Source organism: Lupinus angustifolius, chromosome LG17 (assembly GCF_001865875.1).
Source record: "Lupinus angustifolius cultivar Tanjil chromosome LG17, LupAngTanjil_v1.0, whole genome shotgun sequence".
Taxonomy (NCBI): domain Eukaryota; kingdom Viridiplantae; phylum Streptophyta; class Magnoliopsida; order Fabales; family Fabaceae; genus Lupinus; species Lupinus angustifolius.
Window position 1 is genome coordinate 10528500 of NC_032025.1, and position 5634 is coordinate 10534133.

Below are 5634 nucleotides of genomic sequence, written 5' to 3' on the forward strand. Positions count from 1 at the left end.
GAGTTGATTAGATTGCAAGTTATATTACTTTCATACTTGTAAAGACAATCTGCCATTGTTGTACATTCTTTAATAGTGTTGCATAATACTTTCTTTCACGGGGTGTGAAAAGAAAGGGGATTAGAATCACTTGGAAAGATGTTTTCCAAGAGTGAATAAGGATTAGGGAGTGTGTAAGGTACAGAGAAATCTCGGGGTGAGATATTGTAATCACAACTCATAATTCTTAGTGAAGAAATCTCTTGTGTTGCAAGAGTACTAGACGTAGTCTTCGGTGGACTAGAAGGTGAACCAGTATAAAAATCACTGTGTATTCTCTTCTCCCTTATCTCTTTCATTTTATCTTGATTATTTTTCTGCATATAATTTCCGCTGCACGTTAACTCTTGATTTTGCAGAAAAAGTGACCATAATTTTTAAGTCAACTAATTCACCCCCCTCTTAGTTGTAACCTCATTCTTACAACTTGGATTAGTCATAATCATATAGATAGGTTTATGAATATGAATGTCATTATGGTATCTACAAACCACAATTGTTATGTTGTTGCAGAGACTTCATCAGCTCATCAAATCCAAATGGTTGAAGCGCAACCACAACCAAGGGATCAGTCCAATGAAGGAACGCCGATTGAAGATGATCCACTTGTTGAGAAGGTCAATGTAACTGGTAAAAAGGGGCAAAGGGCTCAAGGTCCCTAAGGCCCCAAAGGCTAAGAAACACAAGAGAGGACCTCACGATCCGAAGGATGAGAATGCTCCTTCAGTTCAGAGAGCAAGGATTATAAGTAGATGTCCTGAAATTGTAATAAACATTATTGATATGGATCTTTCGAGCATTCCTATACATGTTTTTTTATGCACTGGCTCACTTCAGCATTGTTATTTATGGGGTTCTAGTGGGTTGTAATCTGCATGTTGCATAACAGGCATATCGATCTATCCTCTCCCTATGAGTACCAAGTGACTTAGGGCAAGGATAGCTGGAAGAAAAACAAGTATAGGAGTGTTTAAGAAAGTTTTAGAGAAACTTGCGGCTGAGGGTTATAACTTCAAACTTCTTAATCCAATTGAGTTGAAGAATTATTGGGCAAAACATGGTGTAAACACCCAATTTTGACTGGGGTAATTTGGTTTTAAAAAAAAAAGTGAATTGATGAGTTAATTTTAAATTGAGTGGAAAAGTGAGAAAAATTTGAAAAGAAGTTGGACCCTTTTAGTCCAACCAGATTAGGGTTGGAAACCCTAATCGCACCCCTTAATAAACCTAAAGTTAGAAACAGAAGAGGGATCAACAAAAGACTAAAAAATGAAAAGAGATGCATCCCTAATTTTGAGAGAGTGAAGATAAGCACCAACTTGCAAGAGGCAACAACCAACGACCTCCATTCCCAGTAGTCTCAAATACACTAAGAGCTTGCATACACAAAAAAAAGAACTATAGAAGATCAATGTATACAAGGCATTCAAAGACAAACTTTTTTGAATTGTTGCAAGGTTATCGGTAATTTGCTCCTTAAGACTTCTGTAACTCCCAGTGCAAATCTTCCTGAAGCTAATGAATTCCTTCCTATGCTAATTTATGTTGCCATAAAGATAATTTTAACATTCATACATGAATAGATGCATATGTTTTTTACTTAAGTTAATTGGGTTTTAGAACATGGTGTCATTAATCCCACAGTTCTTAAAATTTATGGATATGGCTATATGTTCTTTATGTGTAGTGCTCATTTTGTTCTATGCTACATTGCTTAGTTACTTCCACTGTATGAACTTTGATTATAGAAATAAATCCCCTAATCACGTAAAAAGGTTTATGTCAAGGCATTTGTGACTTATTTTATTAGGCAATACCTAGTATATGTGTTGCAATATCATATTGTATGTGTTAGTTGATTTATCATGTCGTGACCATATTGTTTGATTGTTGGCTCCATTATTTTTGTTTTGAAGAATTTAATCCTTTGAACTGCTCGTGATACGTAGTTATATTACCTTATCCTATTAATTTATTTTTAGTAATTTAATAAAAATAATGTAAAGTAGTGCACTATAAAATTAGTTTCTTGTCGCATTACTTTATGTTATATGAATCAAGAAGAGATAGTGCATTATGAGACTCATGCCATGTCGCATAATCTCAACTTGACATTTTGAAAAACAACTTAATTTAATCAATGAAAGGTAGTACACTATGAGACTCGTGCCTTGTCGCGTAATATCAACTTGACATTTTCAAAAATAATTCTATTTAATCAACGAGAGGTACTGCACTATGAGACTCGTGCTCTGTCGCGTTATCTCAAATTGACATTTTCAAAAACAATTTAATTAAATCAAAGAGAGATAGTGCACTATGGGACTTGTGCGCTGTCGCGTTATCTCAAATTAATTTTTTCAAAATATAATTAAATGAAGGAGATGTAGTGCACTATGGGATTCGTGTCATCTCGTGTTATCTCAACTTGACATTTTCAAAAACAATTTATCTAAATCAAGGAGAGGTAGTGAACTAAGGGACTCGTGCCTTGTCGCTTTATCCCGACTTGACATTTTCAAAATCAATTTAATTTAATCAAGGAGAGATAGTGCACTATGAGACTTATGCCTTGTCGCGTTATCTCAACTTGTCATTTCCAAAAAACAATTTAATTTAATCAAGGAGAGATAGTACACTATGAGACTCGTATCTTGTCGTGTTATCACAACTTGACATTTTCAAAAACAATTTAAGTAAATCTAAGAGAGATAATGCATTATGAGACTCGTGTCCTATCACATTATCTCAAATTCGACATTTTCAAAATAGTTTAATTAAATGAAGGAGATGTAGTGCACTGTGGGATTCGTGCCCTGTCGCATTATCTCAACTTGACATTTTCAAAAATAATTTATCAAAATCAAAGAGAGGTAGTGTACTATGGGACTCGCACCCTGTCGCGTTATCTCAACTTGACATTTTAAAAAAAAAGAACAATTTATTTAAATCAAGGAGATGTAGTGCACTATGAGACTCGTGTCCTATCTCATTATCTCAACTTGAAATTTTCAAAAACAATTTATTTAAATCAAGGAGAGGTAGTGCACTATAGGACTTGTGCTTTGTCGTGTTTTCTCAAAATAATTTATTTAAATGAAGGAGAGGTAGTGGACTATGGGACTTGTGCCCTGTCGCATTATCTCAACTTGACATTTTCAAAAATAGTTTAATTAAATCAATGAGAGGTAGTGCACCATAGAACTCATGCCTTGTCGCGTTATCTCAAATTGACATTTTGAAAATAATTTAATTAAGTCGTGGATGGTAGAGCATTATGAGATTCATGCACTGTCACACTATCTTATCCTATTATTTCTAGAAAAAAATATCAATCAATCGACTATTTTTTGAAAGAACTATGTAGCCTTGATTTCTCTATTGTAGCTAGAAATACGTAGAAGCATATATTTCCATGTTTGGCACAAAAAATATGAAAAATGTTTTTTTTTTGTTTTTCTTTATTTCATTTAATAATATGGAGATAAAATTAATATTTTGAACGAATATCTACATTATTAATCTAGGTATCATTTTTAAATGGACGGTATGAGGTGCCTAACATCTTCCTCATCCGTAACCGACTTTCGAACTCAATGTTTGTCTGTGATCAAATCAATCTTATTTTCAAAAGTGGTTTTTCATGTTTTTCCTCTAAAAAACATCGATGACAACTCTAGTGCGTTTATTTGCATATTTCTCGTCACGTCTAAGAAAGTGGGATAGCGATAGCATGACGACTCCACTAGGGATAACTGAGAGTCAGGCTTTTTATGATTAATTATGTGAATATTTGCTTCATTATTTTAATTTTATGTTTTTTATTTTTGTCTTTGTCACTTGTTTTTTTTACCATCAGTGTGCATATTTAACTCTTTTATATGGAAATCATGGTTGTCTATCATGTACATGTTTTGGGGTGGTTTATTGAGTTTTTATGCATTTTGTTGTTGAGGTTTGTACACCCTTTCGCATACTGTACTTATCATGCATTGTTACTTCGGCCGTCTACCAGGTCTATTTACTTATTGTTAGGGATACATTGACTTGTCGTCATTGAGTCTTCGTGCATATTTCGACATTGCGCTGATGTATCACATAGATTGATAGTGGGTATTTCAAATATGACCCCAAGAGGTCTCGTACATCTTTGTGTCATATTTACCTATTGTCGTCATTGGGTCTTCGTACATATTTCAATATTGCGCTGATGTATCACTCGAATTAATAGTGGGTATTTCAGATATGACCCCCATGATATCTCGTACATCTTTGTGTCATATTTGTGTATTTGGGTCGTCAGCTTCCACTAGTGACGACAGTCCAAGGACCTAGAGGAAATCTAGTACCACCATGATCATAGTGACTCGTCGTTGATAGAGCAAATCGCAAGTGCACGATTATGTCGTCAAGTAATAAAATATCGATCCCACGAAGATTGGAAAACTCCTTTAATTATAAAAATTAATTTATACTTTACTCAAATAAGGAATAAAATCGAATTTATAACAATTGCCAAGAATAATTATGAAAATAATCAAAAAGGATTGAAATCTAATTTAGGAAGAGTTCCCAGGATAAGGGTTACCGCCTTTACACTCGCAAATCCTTGTTTTGCTCCTTTTCATGAATTGTAAGTTGTGAGGGTGAATTGCTCTTTGATAAGTATCATCCTCTCTCGAGCTCCGACATGTGTACTCAATTGAAGTCGCACCTACTCTCATGGTACGATTATCAATCAAATCCTTTACTTGGATCTTTCTATCCAATCGTTTCGTAGCAAGCCAAAGTGAATTCTAGAAACCTCCGAGAATCCTAATACTACTATCGTAATTTAGGATTCTAGTTTGAATAACTGAATGGTCGGATAGTTGGGTTCACCTCTTGGTCCTTCCCCAATGTATCTAAGAGGTGTAATTTATTGGCCAGACAACTCACACGAATAAAACTCAGTTTAATGATTCAAATCATAACACTCAATGAAATAGAAGTAAGAACAAGTATTTATTGAATGTAAAAGGGCATAGCCCCAATCCTAGAAACAAAGGGAATTACTCACTCATGATGTAGAAGAGAATCCCAAATTCTAAATTAGAGAATTATAATGTAAAGTGTCTAGTTGTAAAATCCTTGAGGGAGAACCCTTATTTATCATTTTTACAAAATATTGGGCTAAGCCCAACAAAACAAATCTAAAGAATAGGAATATAATATAACATCTATTACTTTTTTTGGTCTTTCAATTGTTCTTCACATAGCCTCAATACTGAATTCAATCTTCTTGCACCCAATCTCTACTACTTTTTGCTTTAATGCATCCAAACTGCACAACATAGCTAAAAACACCCGCTCAACCCGAACAAAGAGAAATAAAAGCTAAAAACAATCCTAAAGTCCTAATTATGTCCTGAAATGCAAGTTAAATGCAATGCAAATGTAGTATAATTTTATACTTACCAAATCCCCTCAAACTTATCTCTTGTTTGTCCTCAAGCAAGTATTATGTCTAACTTTCACAATCATGTATGGATGATGATATAGAAATTATGACCCAAAATAACAAGCAATCTCATGTTTATTTTGAAACAATCCAGA

The 5634-nt window shown here is 34.1% G+C and overlaps 1 pseudogene; it reads left to right on the forward strand.

Moving 5' to 3' along the window:
- Positions 1 to 1119, forward strand: part of LOC109330861 — a 2209-nt pseudogene extending 1090 nt beyond the window's left edge.